The sequence below is a fragment of the Camelus bactrianus genome, chromosome 15 (assembly GCF_048773025.1).
Source record: "Camelus bactrianus isolate YW-2024 breed Bactrian camel chromosome 15, ASM4877302v1, whole genome shotgun sequence".
NCBI lineage: Eukaryota > Metazoa > Chordata > Mammalia > Artiodactyla > Camelidae > Camelus > Camelus bactrianus.
The window spans coordinates 69,771,937-69,787,454 of NC_133553.1; the positions used below are offsets into that span (position 1 = coordinate 69,771,937).

Here is a 15,518-nt window from a genome sequence, read left to right on the forward strand (position 1 = left end):
ACTAATTCTAAAATTCATATAAAAATGCAAAAAAAAATCGCAAATATCCAAAACAACTTTGAACAAGAAAAATTTTGAAGACTTAAACTATCTGATTTTCAGACTTTTTTAAATAAAGCTACAGAAATCAGAAAGTATGGTATTGTAAAATTTTCCTGTAAAACAGGAAAATAGTATAATGGAACAGAATAGAATGTTCCGAACTAAACCAACACTTAGATGGACAATTGAATCTCAGTAAGGATGCAGTGCAGAAAGGTTCTTTTCAACAAGTCGTGCTGGAATAATTAGATATCCATATGCAAAAAGAGAAAAATGAACTTTGACCCATACCTCACAAAATACAGAAAAATTAATTCAAAATCGATCATAGATCTTAATAGGAAATCCAAAACTATAAAACAGCTAGGAGGAAAAGCATAGGCTTAAGCAATATGACCTTAGGTTTGGCAAACATTTCTTTGCTATGACATCAAAAATATAATCTATTTTAAAAAGTAAATGATATAGTGAACTTTATCAAAATGAAGACTCTTCAAAGCTCTTCAGAACACTGCTAAGCAAATGAAAAGACAAGCCATAGAGAGAAACTACTGCGCCACCTTACCCGCCCCCTGAGCGCACCGCGCCCGCCCCCCAGCAGCAAGCTCACCTGGAGACGGGCGTCCGGCTTCTCTGGCAGCAGAGGCCGCCCCCAGGCCACGCCACGGGGAGGAGGGGAGCAAACTGCCGGCTCCCGGGCGGCGGGCCCCCTACCCACGGCACCCCCGCACCCTAATTGCACTGCCCCGCTCCCCTCCTCAGCAAGCTGAGTGGGACAGGTGTATCAGGCGACCTGGGGCAGCAGAGGCCGCTCCCAGGCCCGGCCTCCGGGGAGACGGGAGCTAATCCACCAGCTCGCCAGGGGCAGTGCTGCTCCCCTCCGCTGCCGCTGCCGCTGCGGCCGCCACTGACAGAACCGCCCCGCCTCCCAGGAGCAAGCTCACCTGGAGTCCGACTTCCGGGGAATCTCCTGCGGCCAAGGCCGCCTCCAGGCCAGGCTGCGGGGAAGAGAAGGAAACAACTGGCTTGCCTGGGCAGCCCCCTCCCGCCGCCTCCACCCCAAACGCACCACACCAGCCTTCAGGGGTCAGGCTGACTGCGAGGATGTTCACCAGCCTTCTGATTCTGGCCACGAGCCTGAGCACCTCCCTGCACCCCTACACCCCTGCAACCCCTGCAGCCCCTGCACTCCCTGCGCCCCTGAACTGCCTGCACCCTCCACAGCACGTGCACCCCTGGCACAACTTTCACCTTTCACCACCTACACACCTGCACCCCTGCATGTCCCACACACCACCTCTTGGGCCTGTGGCAGAGCCTCTGCTGTTACACCAGCGTGCAGTGACTCATATCCTTGCCACTACATGATGCATCAGTGGACCTCTGGGGTTGCCTGCCAGAAAGTATGTGTTCCCTAGGCTGGGCCACTAGGGTGATCTCTGTGATGTCTCCCAGGACGGGCTCAGAGATACTTTTCTCTGGGAAGAGAGGAGTTGAAACCGCTCTTGAGGGCAGAGCTGTGCTCACCAGGCCGTCCACGCTTCATGTTTTACACAGGGCTTCACGGAAGTGAAATGGACCCGGCCAAGTATGGCCTGCTGTGCGCCCACCTCAGTCCTGGGCTCTGAGGCAGACAGACTGGCTCCCACCCTCAGGGCCCAGTTTGGGCACCTGAATGGTCCCTTGGAGGCATCCCATCAGTTCTCAGGAAGAAGTCTGGCTGCTTCCAACCCATGGCCCTCCCTCCCACTGTGCTGGCCTCAGGAAGTTTCCTTATTTGGGGAAGAAGGAAGCCCACCCCCTACCCCACACCTCACCATGCTCTCACCCAGGCTGCTGCTCTCTCTGCCCATCAGAGTCTGGAAAGCCATCCCTCTTCAGTTATGTCTCTTCTGAGATGGACTTGCTTCCATTAAATACTAGGCAAGGATGCAACGTGGGATGACCTGGGTAAGAGAACCAAAATAAATAGTTTCTTCTTTGAGGTTTTCTATTTATCTGCTGGGACTGGGCTGTGTGTAATTTGCTACAGCTATTGGTGTGAGAGGCTAAAACAGCCTGTGTGTCCTTGTTTTCATCTCCCCGCTGTCTTTGGGTTTTCCCTAGACACTCCTGAGACATTTACTTCTTTTAGTTTTATTCCTGTTATTACACAGGGGCCCTACTGACATGGAGGTAAGGGGTTGGGGGAGCGGGACAGAGCAGGGCATCTGTAGTCCTGTGATTAGATCTCATTGAGCCTGTGCCCTGAGCTGTGACTTCCACAAGTGTGTCTTTTTCCCCCCACCCCAATTTGGGCGACACAGAAGGTATTTCCCTTTCCCCAGGTTGGTTAGGCTCTGGTAAAATAATTTCTCATTAAAAAAACAAACAAAGAAAAAACAACTTCCCCCAATGAAACAGAATGTTCTGGGTATATTTCAATAGAGTTATTTTCTCCTTTCCAGGCAGGAAGCATGAGGGGTTTTTCTCTGACCTTCATTCTGAGAACAGGGCACGGTCCTGGAGGTAAAATGCATGAAAAAGAGCAGGGGGCCCCTCTGACTGGCCCCCTGGAGTTGTCACACTCGGACTTCCCCACGCTGAGCCTCCCGCTGGCCTAAGGGACCTGTTAAATCTGCCTGCCCCCGGGGATTCTTACAAAAGCAGGTTCTGCCCTGGGAGCTGTGACTCTCCAAGCCTGCCCCGCTGCCTCTCTGGGTTGGGAGCAGCTTTTCCCCTCAGTGTTCTGGGATCTAAGAAGAGCAGTGGGTTTGCAGCTCCCTCAGCTTTGGTGTTGTTTTCAGGACAGAAGGAGCAATTTCTGAGCTCCACACGAGCTGGAACAGAGGCTGGAATCCTCCCCTCCTCTTCCTCCTTGCAATAAGTGGCTGTGGTTCTAGCCGAGTTTCTGAAGATGTGGATTTAAACACACACATCCCAGCCCCCACAGGAGCACACAGTCCCATAAATCCCCCCAGTTTCCACTGGTAACTACTGAGCCGATGGGGACACGGTTTTCGGGACCACAGAGGCCTGACTGCACGACTTGCTCTGTGGCCTATTAATGTGGTTGCTCTGGGCCTTGTCTGAAGTGGCTTGCTTACTGCACCTGGTACATGGGAAACACAAAATTAGTACTAGAACCTTCACTTTTGCTCCCTCCAGGGCCTTCAAACAGAAAGTAATAAGTGAACTCAGACGGCCTAGTCACCACAATGAGGTCTGTCCAGCCTGGCTCTCCTGAGTGATGGGCACTGACTTGCACCTTAACTCGGAACAGTAGGGGAACCGCCTTCCTCTAACTGGGCATCTCCCCACAGCAGGCACGCCCTCAGCTGAGAAGGGGCCAACTCCCCCACTGAGGTGTGTGCTGGCGGCTTCAGTTTGACCTGGCCCTGCCGGGACGTGAACCTGCAGTGAGTAGGGTGGAGGGTCGGGTGGAGGGGGATCCTTTCTGGGGTGGCAGGGGGCCCGGTACCACCCAGCCCTGCCTGGTGCCTGGGGATCCCTAACACCTCCTACAGCTCCTGGGTTGGCTCCGGTCCTGGCCACTCCAAACACCGTCCCAGTATCTTTTCCTTAAGTCCCTTTTTTGCTTTTATCAGCAAGAAGTGGCTTCTGTTGCTTGTTCAGTGAAACAGTGCATCGGGAAACCAGACTATTTCTAACATCAGTAAAATACCAACCTCGGTCAGCTCGCCGGGCAGACCGCGCAGCACAAAGGCCTTCACAGGGCTGTGCGAACGGCTTACGTGAAGTGTCCTCATCATCTGTCTTCAGAGATACAGAAGCTCGTGGTTCAGGTAGAACCTCAGGGAGGGATTGAGGAATGCAAAGCTGGCTGGTTTCAAAGGCTAACTGGTCAGAACAGACCCCTGAGCTGTGGTCAGAAACCTAGCTCAACGTCACGCAGACTCAGCGCCCTAAGTGGTGGGTGGGGCCGGTGGTGTTCCCTTTGCAGGCTCTCGTCGGGGATTCACTGTAGCCCCTTAAATGCAGCAGAGATTCCAGCCCCCTTAGCCCCCACCCTGAGTGTTCCATGACACAAATCTCGGGAGTGTTTAATTTTCATCTGTGTTTAGGAGGATGAAGGTGGGGCAGGAGGAGACATAAATTCATACTGAGTGACACAAGGTCACAGCCAGCACCTCCTCCTCGGGGAGCTATGTGTTCCCACAGTGGTGGCTGGGGAGCTGGTCAGAGACCCTCCGCTGGTCCCAGAGGGACTCGCTCCTCTGGCCACAACTGATGGGTTGGACAACAGATCCAGAGGGAGACAAAGCATCTTTCCTGGGAATTTGGAACTGACACACAGAAATCAAATTCATTCATCTGGGGACTGGCGAAGGGGAGGGGCAGTGGTTGGAAATCAAATGAAACCAGAGCATGAGAGAAAGTTAGAAGTGAAAGAGAGAGAGACAGAGAGACTGAGCTTGTGAGAGCAAATAGTCAGAAAGAAGGAAAACAATCAGGGGACAGAGGAATTCCAGCTCCTGTCTAGTCTGTCCCAGCCCATCAACCACCCCGCGGGATGGTTAATATCATTCCAGTTTTGCAGATTAGGAATCAGGCTTAAAGAGGTGGGGGCTGGGTTTGGGTGCACAGTTAATTTAAGTGCTGCTGGACCCCTCACTTCCCATTGCCTGGAGGCACCGTAATCCTCACTGGGACCCCTGCGGTCCCCTGACAGCCCAGCACCCTGATCAAAGGGCCCCTGCGGGAGTGGGAACCCCTCTGAGTGTGGAGAGATCCTTGCACTGAGATGCCATGCATCAGCAGGCTCCCGCTCACCCCAGGTTAACATGTCCCCAGCTGTACAGTCCCCCGACCCGCTTCCCTCCCTGCCAGGCACCCCCGTCCTTACCACAGAGTGTACTGCAGGAATTCAGGCACAGGGATGCCCAAAGCAACACGAGACCACCGGCTGTACAAACAGCAGACTCCCAGCCCCACCTGGGTTCCGAGGGGACAGTAGGCGCCCTCACCTTTCATGTGTTTAAGACAATCTTCTTCAACTGGAGGTTATAGAGAAAAATAAAAGGTCCAGAACATAGTTCGGTGAGGAATTCCTCCAAGGACCTGACTCCAGGGTCTACAACCAGGTGTACCTACCCCCCGTACTTGGGGTGAAGGTGGATTATTGATCAGCACAACCCCCGGTGGCCCAGCTCCTCGGCTTGGCTGCCCAGAGAGGCCTGGGGGAATGGGTAAAGCCAGGGCACTCAGGAAGAGCACAGAGGACCTAACCTCTCCCCTCCTCACTTGTAAACCCTTCCCCAAATCTCAAGGCATCTGACAGAGAGCAGCCACCACAATAAGAGGATGCTCCCATCTCTTCACTCACTCCTGTCGGTTCACTTACATGCTGAGCATCCACTGGGTCCCAGGACATGACACATAGAATGGCCAATGGGACAGGCTTGGTCCTTCCTCCTGGACCCTGTTCAATCTGATGGAAAAATCATCACTCATAAAGAGTTTCTTAAAATTATACAGAGACCAAAGAAAAACTGCAGAGTGAACCAAATTTAAAAATATATATGGAGATCCCCCAGTCTCCCCACCTAAGGTTAACAGCATAAAGCAAAAAGATCTTGCCTTTGTTCACCAAGGAAATTGTCACCCCCTCTCAGGTGGAAAGGAGAGTTATTCTTTGAACAGGACACAGAAGTGCTCCATCGGATTGGACCATGGCCTCTACATTCATTCAGCAAATCTCTATAAGCTCCTACTACGTATGGGAATCTCCTAACTAGACCCGTTCCCAAGGCTCTCGGGCTTTATCAGTCAACAAAATAGACATGACTCCCCGATACTGGGGGCTCAGAGTTTTAGCAGAGGTAACAGGCAGCATGTTGAGGGTAGCAAGAGCTTGGAAAAATTTAAAAAAAAAAGAGTGATATGAGAAAACTCGGGTGATGGCAGTGAGGTGGGAGGCAGGCAGGAGGGAATAAGGCAATCCTGGCAGATCTCACGGAGTAATGAACTTGAAGCAGAATAGATCCGGAGGAAGAAGGAAGAGCCGGAGCCAGTGGCCCCCAGAGTGAGGGGGAGAGTGTGGGCGGAGAGGCAGAGCACACCGTGTCCTGAGGCCTTTGTGACGTATTTGGCTCCTAATGAAATGGTGACCCGTTTAGAGACTTTTGAGGGGAGGAGTGATGTAGTCCAACTTATGCTTTTGTGTTTGTGTTTTTTTGGGGGAGCTAATTTATTTATTTTGATGAAGATGGTGGGGATTGAACCCAGGATCTCATGCATGCTAAGCATGAGCCCTACCACTGAGCTACACCCACCCCCTCAATGTATGTTTTTAAAGGCTCCCTCTGACTCTGTGTTGATGAGAGATTGTAGGAAAGCAAAGATGGAAACAGGAGGATATTGGTGTCCAGGAATGGCTGAAGGTGGCTCTTAGGAGGGCAGGGAGCAGGGAGCAGGTGGTTAATGAAGACAGAGTATCCAGAATTTTCTAAGAAGCTGGATTTGCTGTCTGTGTTTGTAAGAGAAAGAGAGAGGAAAGACATGGTCCCAACATCTGGACCTGGACAATGGGAGGGATGAACTCTCTATCCACAGGGTATGGGACAAGGTGGGGCTGAGCAGGTGGAAAGGGGCTGGTATCAGCTCAGTTCTTCAATGTCATGGTTAAGGGGTGTATTACATATTACCACAGAAATGCCTAATAGGTAGAGGAGTCTGTTTTCTTTTTCTTTTTAACATTTAAAAATATAATTTAAATGTGTTAATTGTATTATGTGAATGATTTGGGAATTTTGTTTCATGCTAAGGTATACGTTATATATAGCCAAATGGAAAATATATCAGAAAAGTGGAGAAATGAGGGCTTTCACATAAACTGACTGTCTACAACATAGGTAAAATTTCAATAAAACCAGTTTTCAGTGCAAAAACCTCATCTCGGTGTTACATAAAAATAAATGAAAAAGGACTATGTGGATGTATCATTATTTCATGTTACATAATAGCCCCAAACAAACACACTGTTTAACTATGAGGCTTGTAGAAATACTATTCGCTTTAGTCACATAAATACAGAAACGCAGAAATGTTCTAAGGTAGAATAAGCATCTTAGTGGAAATAATACTGATTTGAGCATTTTGCATGATATATATGTCTGATTCAAAATTTGGAAAAGTAATTACATAGTAGAACATATGTATGAAAGTGAAACCAAGATGAATGAAAGAAAAAGAATGTGAGTCTCAGGGATAAAGGTCCAGATGGAAAGGGCAAATCAGGGAGTTTTGGAGAAATCGAGAAATTGATGGCATGCCAATTTCCAATGCTGGGTATTTTCCACCAGAGGAATAGCAAAGAGAGAGGGGAGAGGCCCAGGAACCAACCCTGGGGGACACCCACAGTATATGATTGGAAAAAAGAGGAGACATTGGCAAAGGACCAGCCAGTAGACCAAAAGCAGAAAGCAGACAGAGCGATGGGCTGGAGTTTCAGTGAAGCAGGAACATGGGGGACGAGGAATGGAAGAGCTGGGTCAAATGCTGCCGAGGGGCCACGCATGATGAGGACTGAAAATTGATCACTATATTTAGCAACGTGGGGTCACTGATGGCCTTGACAGGGCAGTTTCCATAGAGCGAGGGATCAGGGGAAGAGCCAGAGTGGGTGTAAAAGGGGATGGCTCAAGAGAAGATGCAGACAGTGAGTTTAAACAACTCCTTAAAGATTTGCTGCAAACACACAGGGTGGCAATTGTTGGGGGTGAATCACGGTCAAGGAGTACTGTTTGTTTCTTTTAAGAGGATGGACGTTTATATACTGATAAGAGCCAACTAGCAGGAGAACAAAATAGGTGAGGTAGTGAGAGAGAGGATGGTTTTGGGAGTGACAACCCAGAGAAGATGGGAGGGATGGGGCCCCGGGGACTTTTGGAGGAACTGGCTTTAGATGTCAATTGTAATAAGAGGTGGGGCAGCGAGAGTGAGGTCACAGATATCAGAAGGCTAGCGGATGTGCTGTGAGTTGCTTGTGAAATTTCTCTTCTGTTGGCTTGTTTGCTTGTTCAAGGTAGAAAAGTAACCTTACCAGCTGAGGAATGAGGAGGAAGAAAGAGTTACTGGAGCCATGAGCAGAAGATAAGAAAGAGCCTTCCAGGGAGAATGGGACAGTGAAAAGAGCAGGGGGAGACGGGGGAGAGCGCTCCCAGAAAGTTACATTATCTCTTTGAGGTCCCCAAATGTGTGATGTGTGATTACACTTCCTGCTGTCTATGAAATAGCAATTAAGTATGGTTCAGAGGAAATGCTATTTCATTCTAAGAGGCTGCCTGTTTCTCAGGAATGGTCATCTTAAACTGCAAACATTACAAAAAATTTTGAAAAGATGAACCTGTGTACCTAAAATCCCCTGTTTTCTATTAATCTGGTTACTATTTAGTTCCCCTATCAATAACACATAAACAATACTGCCATGATGGAGGTACATCGATGCTTAAAAGGAAATGAGATTTGTATCTTTTCCTAAATTCCATGGCTTCCTTAATATGCAGTTCCCCTTGGAATTTAGGAATGTCTGGTATAAGAAGTGAGAAACAGTTTGAGAAAATCTCGGCTCAGAATTACACAGCACAACCGCATCTCAGAAGAATATACAGCTGAAAAAAATTTTAGAAGCAAAACTCCGTAACTACTCTTACAGACCTTTGCAAACCTGGGCCTGCCAAGATGTTTCCAAACTGGAAAGGAACTCCAATCATTGCCTGGTACCGGGACCAGAGGCTGGCCAGCCTTTTCTGTAAAAGCGAGAGAGTAAATATTTTCAGTTTTGCAGATCATTTTTTTGTAACCATGCAGGTCTGCAATAAGAAAGCTAAGAGCACTGGGAGACAGGAAATAAATGGGCATGCCCACACCCTCCCTTCCACTCAGGGCAGCTTCTCTGTGGTGGGGAGCTTTGCCACAATCACTTGTTTCTTTGTTTCCATTGGTTTCTTTGTTTCCACCTTACTGCTCAATCTCAGAACTTCAGGTGGGCCTGGTCCTTCAGCATCCATGCAGAGAGAAGGCTGAGCGGGGGTGGGAAACCCACTTGATGGAGAAGAGAGATTGCTGGGAGGGACACTGCGGTGGCCACCATGACACGAGACAATCACACCTTCCGGGGTGAAAGGGAACGAAGACAAGGGAGGGACACAGCAGTGGGACCCCTAGGCCGCCTGTCAGGCTTGCTCTCCCTCCACGGCCACCCTGGGGGTCTGGGGGGTGTTGGGCTTCAGCTACGGTGATTAGGCTGAAGGGACTCAAGATAAAGGACCCTCCACCTCCTCACTAGGTTCCAAACGCAGCCCCTCTAAGTCCACCCTCTGAGTTTCTGGAACTCAGCTGGAAGAATACATGAGCAGGCCAGACCCAGAGCCCAAGGTAAACACGACAGGGGTCACGTGGGGTTGTAACCCCGTGCTCAGTGGTCGGGGACTCCTTGCAAATCTGCAGAAATCCCTGTTCCACCTCATTCCTGGGAGAAACCCCAGATCTCCTCCTGCTCTGTCTGTTCTTCTCTTGAGGCTATTGTCCTGGAGGGATGCAGAGTCCTTGAACCTGGCCCTCCAAACGTACATAAGCAGCCTGTTCAATAAAACAAATTATGCACTTTTTCACATTTGCCAGTTTTTTGATTCCAGAAAGCCTTTGGGACTCATTCTCACATTCTCCTGTGCCCCCACCACTTGGTGGCCCTCTGCTCATGGAAACACGATTTCCCACAATTGCACCCTGCCTCCCAGCTGGTCAGAGGGGAGTGTCCCACAAAGACACATGTGTTTGTGAGGATCCTGTCCCCCAGCAGAAAGCCTACTCCTGGAGCGACGGACAAGGATCTGGCCTCCTGAGCCGCTCAGCTCTAATTCAAAGCCTAAAGTGGGGACCCCGAACATTGCTGAATGACTTTCTGAGTCACATGGACTGGAGGGGCCTGATTTTTCTTTTTAGGAGTGGAGGTAGCGCAGAGTCCATTTTCAGGGATGACATTGACGATGGATCTAGTTCCCCCCACTGCACCGCAGGAAGGAGGGTCTCTTCCATCCCACAGCTTGGAAACCCAGCCCAGGGGAGTTCTGAAGCAGTTCATTGCTGCCAGGTCCAGCATCCCTGCAGAGTGGCCTCTGCCCCTGAATGAGCCCCTTCCCTGGGCCTTTTCTGCCCCGACACGACCACAGCCCAGGCTGTGCCAGAGATCTGGGGCTCTGCGTGTCCAGGGCACACAGTTGGGACCTGAGCCAGGTGTCCCCTGGGCCTCAAGGGGGAGAGGTCTGCCTCTGCATCAGGGGAATGTGACCCCACATGGCTGGCAGGACGCTCTCAATATGGACCTCCAGGAGCCCAGGGAGCAGTTTCCCTGCAGGTGTTAGAAGCCATCGTCAGGAGGGCAGGCCCCTCTTTGTGCAGACCATCCCGCACTGCTGGGCCCAAGTGCTGACCACAGAAATCTACATGCCTCCAGGATACCCCAGGCAGCCTCACAACTTCGTCACTTGGTGACCTGGGTACCACGGGCTCCTTGGCCATACCATGAGGATGGTCCTTGCAGGCATGTTCTCCAGGTGCTCCCGTTAAGAAATCCCCCTTGGTTTCTGTGGTCACAGAGCCCACACCAGAAGATTCTAGTCCTGCAGTGACCCCCAAAGCAGTCAGCTCCCCTGTGCATGTCCAGGGACAAATGACAGCAAGTTATTGCCAGGAACCTTGATGAACAGGGGGGGTGGGGTTCCATACTAAGTTCAGGATCCTGGTAACTCACTCTGCACCCCAAAAAGCATCCATGAGAAGTGTGTGTATTGGGATATCTGTGCCCCTAGAAGAGCTGTTCCTGAGGGCTCCTGGGACCCTCCAGCCCCTCTCAAGGTTCTCAGAGCCTGGGTCTAAATTTCTATCTCCCTCCTTTGGTATACGGCCACCTGTGTCTCATGGTCACGGGTCACTTTATTGCATGACTTGGCATGTTCTTAGTGCTCGTCCTCCACCCCTGCACTAGACTCCCATGATGTTCCCACTGACCCTTGGCTCCCTGGGTGGGTCGGGGGCCCAAAGTCTGCACCCTTCACTCCCCTCCTCTACCCCAACCCCTGGGGCCACCCCTAGGTGAACTGGAAGGTGTTTGTAAATGAGTCTTACACAAGGACATGACTGGACAAAGCAGGACCCCACCCCCGGAAAGCACACCTGCTCCCTTCTCACAGAAGGGAGACCCACATTGCCTCCCAGGGGTCTACTCAGGACACAATCCCCCGGTTCTGGGCAAGGCGTCTCCCTGGAATCCTTGTTTCCAGGAAGAGTCTCTCTCTCCTTCTTCAGAGTTTAGAGTTCTTCCCATGTCCCTGACCACCAAGGTGCCCAGCACAGACGCTTCAGTGACCTGGAGAGACAAGGAAGATACGTGGCCACAGGTCTCACAGGACACACCTGATGGGACCCCAGGCCAAAGGGCCGTCCTTCTGCCTTCTCAGGTATGGCTCCCTTGGAACCTTTTTGCAGGGGGCCCAAATGGGGAGTGGGGTCCAAAGCAGTTCATGGGGCTCTCTGGGCAGGAAGACTTGGGCCAGGCAGCCTTGCCTGGTTTCCCTGCTGGGCCACTCTGAAAACCCCCGCTCCTCTGGCTGTGACTGGAGGCCCCCCAAACCTCAGGGCGGGGCCATTTGTCTCAGCCTCCACTGACTCCAAAGCCACTCTGGCGCTGGCGAGGGGAAAGAGCTTTCGCTCCCTCTTGTGGCCAATTTGCCACAGGTGGATGCTGCGGGGAGGGGGAGAGATAGGTAGCACTTGCTCAGATGTGAGGGGTTAGACAATTTCACACCCTGTCAACTAGCCTTAAACATTAGAAAAAGGACTATCCCGGGAAAGCTGGAAGTTACTTTCAGTAATTTGTTTAAAGATTTCTTTTTTTTTTCCCTTAAAGACTCATAAAACCTCTCCCAGGTCGTTCCTGGTATGGACCATTATCCATAGATCAATCAGGAAATGCAGGAGGAGAAGGGTGGGGGTGGGGGAGAGGGGAGGGGAGATCAGAGCCCACGGAGAGGAGATGTCCCTCCCAGGAGCCACACACTGGGCAGTGGCTGTTGGCATCCAGCTCTCCTGTTCTCAGGCCCATTTCATCTGCGGGGTGTTTCCAAAAGAAACAATGGTGGAAGGGCCATGGAGGACCCCTAGACCTCCCAGAATAGACAGGGGGAGCAGAGTCACCATGCTGGCCCTGGGCTTGGAGACAGACCTGCAGTGGAGACCACAGGTCTTCTGAGAAGCCAGTTTCAAAATAAAGGCAGTATGCGCTGGAATACCCAGTTCGAGCGAGTGTTTCATCATAGACATGTAATTTACATAGTTCTCACCACGAAACTCTGTGTTCCCAACACGCTACATGAATGACGGCTTCAACACACATTCATTTCTGAGATGTGAACAAGTGTAAAGCCGCTCTTTCATCCAGCATAATGGTCATGGTCACACCTAGGAACGCTTATCAAGATTTCTCAGCTGATTCCTTCACCCAGATTCGAAATAAAGGCAGTTTGTGCTGGGAAAGCCTGTTGGAGCATGTTCAGAGCTGTTTCGGGCTCTGTCACAGCTGGAGGGTGTAAACCCCAACCCCCAGAAAGAGGGGTCAGGACCCCCACCCGCCAGGTTTTGTTGCCTTTGTTGGGGAACCGTGATCTTTGGGTAATATATTTTGCGGCTGTCTCTAAAAACTGCTTTGAGTTAAGTTTGCATCCTAGTCACCAGTTCCATGGCAACAGAAAAAGCATACCCTACATCCCTTTGCACTCAAATCTTCCCAAAAGAGCAAATATTTGCCCATGAAAATACCAGCTGCTCTTCTAAGGCCCCCTAAATTCCCAGCAGTGTGGGCGGTGCACTCTTGATCAGGGACAGGAGGAGAGGGACCAGCGGTCCTCCGGCAGGCTTGGCCCCGTGTGGAAGCTGCGCTGTGGGTGTGCGGTGGGGAGGGCCATGCAGGGAATGCTGTTTGAGGGGCCTCTGTGCATGCCTGCATTATGGTCTGAGGTTTCATACAAAGGCTCCAGGCATCCTAACTGGTCAGATACAGCCCCCACCCTCGGGCTGGAACCACCAGGATCTCAGTACCTGTAACAGGGACAGTGCCCGGTGTGGGTAGAGGTCAGTGGACACTCTGGGGCAGCGATGGTGGTGCTGGGGAAGGCAGGGGATGCAGTGAAGGTTGGAGGGAGCATGGCCCCTTGCTTGGGGGTGAGAGTTCTTGGGGATACCACAGAGCATAGCACACACCATCCCCACCCCATACCCCAAATTCCTAGCCCCGCCAACACAGGGGCTGCTCTGCACCCTCTCACCGTGGCTCTCCTGTAAGACCGCACCCAACCCGGCATCTGGCACCCCTGCCCTACCTCCCCTCTTGGGACAGATCCCATCTTCTTGGAAACTGCCCAGCAGTGCGAATCCAAGGCCGGCAGCGGGCCTGGAGGATCTGCACTTCAGGTGCCCTACCTGGCCAGCCGTGCGTGCCTGGGCTCAGTCCTCTATCTTGCACACCGGTAGCCTGGGTCCACGTCCGGTGCAAGCGTAGGCCGCGGAGCCCAGGCTGAGCCCCGCACACGGACAGGTGAGGGTGCCCCCACCTCGCTGCTCCGCTGCCCCGCTGCACCGCGGCCCCGCCCACTGGTGGCAGCACCGCCCCAGCCTCCGGCCGGCGCCACCTGCAGGTCAGGACTTCCGCGCGGCCCCGCCCGCCCTAGCCCCGCCCAGCTGCTCATAAGCCTCCCCCCAGCCCCCGTCGTGGCCGCGCCCTGGCTCCCATTGGCTCCGCAATTTCTGCCCTCGCACGTCTAGCCTCGGGAGGACGCAGACGCAAGCGCTAGGGGAGGGCCCCGCGGAGTTGCCATGGTTACAGGCGCTGCGCTCCGCGCGGGCCGGCCTGCACTTCTGGGGCGGGCAGCGTGCTCCGGAAGTGTGCCGCTACCCGGGACCTTGGCGGTGCTTGCTGCGGGGGATGGCGGCTTGCTCGGCCGGGCGACTAGTTCTGGCCTGGTCAGTTGGCGGCAGACATACTTTCTTGGGCGGCGTCCCCCAGACGGTAAACGTACGCCCGCGCCGTTGGCGGGGCCAGTGTTAATGGACCGGGATGTGATCCGGGTTGGTGTGGCTGCCGGGGAAGGTCTGTGGTGCCGGGGAGCTGGTTGGGGCAGGGGGGGACAGGGCTGGGGCACAGCCTCGGGCTTTCCTCCCCCTCGGTCGCTGGGGCTGGGACCGCGAGTCCGGGTAGCCCTGCTTGGCCGCGGCCTCCCAGAACCCCCGGGAAGGGCAGGCGGAGGACCTGTCTTTTATGAAGCGGGGCCTTATCCGGGTTTTGAAGAGCCCCAGAATCAGATGTTGGAATGGGGTGGTTTATCAGCCTTGTTTATCTGCAGGGAAATTTCAGTTCCATCCAGATTTTGGCTCCTTCGATAAACCTCAGGAATAAGACAAGGGTCAGTGCCGATTAGCAGTTAACTAGGGCTTGACTCAAAATAGACTGTGTGGGGTATAGGGATGGTAGGTGGGCCCTCCCTCTCAAGGTTGGCAGTCTTCTGGGATTAGAGGCCCCAGTTGAGTATTACATCCTCATCTGCAGTAGTGGAGGTTGTGGGAAATATTAACACAGAGAAGGGAGGGGTGTGGCTGCGGTAACTCATTAAAGAAGCCAGGACCCTTGCCTGGCTCTTGTGTAGGAGAGTGTCGCCTAGGGTAGGGCAGCAGTTATCAACGTGTTTCCGAGGCCCCTGAGATGCAAGACTATTTTCGTAGTAAAGCCGGTATGTCACCTGCCTTTTGCACACTCTTGCACTCCCGAGTTTCCTGTGGGGTTTTCCAGGGAAAACCTGGTCTGTGATAGCACAAAACAGGGAATGTAGAGGCAAATAGAATTCAGCTCTCACCAGTCCAAAAGAGATTTGTAGAAATTAAAATCACTGCTATTCTTCTCATTAATGATTTTTGTTTATAAAAATATACTTATTTTTTGCTTAAGAGTATTAATTGTAACATGTAGTAGGTTGTTATTATTTTTAAGTGAACTCATAAGCATTTTTTGAAGTTCTAATTTAACTTCTAACACAGGAACTATTGATAGATTTAACCCACATGAACAGCAGCCTTTTGGACTCCTCAGTAATTAAGAGTGTACAGGGGTCTGTAGACCAAGAAGCTTGAAAGCCCCTGGAGAATGGGTGCTCAGGTACTAGTCAGGTGCTTAGCATTGTTAGACAGATGCCAAGATGTCTTCTGCATGTGCTCCCGGACTCGAAGTAATTGGCCACATGGAAATGGGTGGACAATGCCTCCACTATACAAACCAGAAGCTGCTGAACGTGTCTTGAGTCTAGGCCATGTGCTGTGCAGGAATTCCCGTTGTATCTGTTCTATCTAAGCCGGGATTCCTGTGCAGAGGCCTGGCCCTGAAGACCCGCTCTCCTTTGCTCCCTGCCAGGTACCTTCTGTGTGACGTCAAC

The 15,518-nt window shown here is 52.0% G+C and overlaps 1 long non-coding RNA gene across 1 annotated transcript; it reads right to left on the reverse strand.

The window, feature by feature from the left end:
* Positions 1-1,859: 1,859 nt before the first annotated feature.
* Positions 1,860-13,664, reverse strand: LOC141573418 (uncharacterized). The gene is made up of 6 exons (XR_012499108.1): positions 13,519-13,664; positions 8,701-8,792; positions 5,387-5,473; positions 4,889-5,039; positions 3,711-3,798; positions 1,860-1,988 (listed from the first exon to the last, which is right to left on the reverse strand). It is a non-coding gene; the product is annotated as an uncharacterized LOC141573418 (long non-coding RNA).
* Between the last annotated feature and the right edge of the window lie 1,854 nt (positions 13,665-15,518).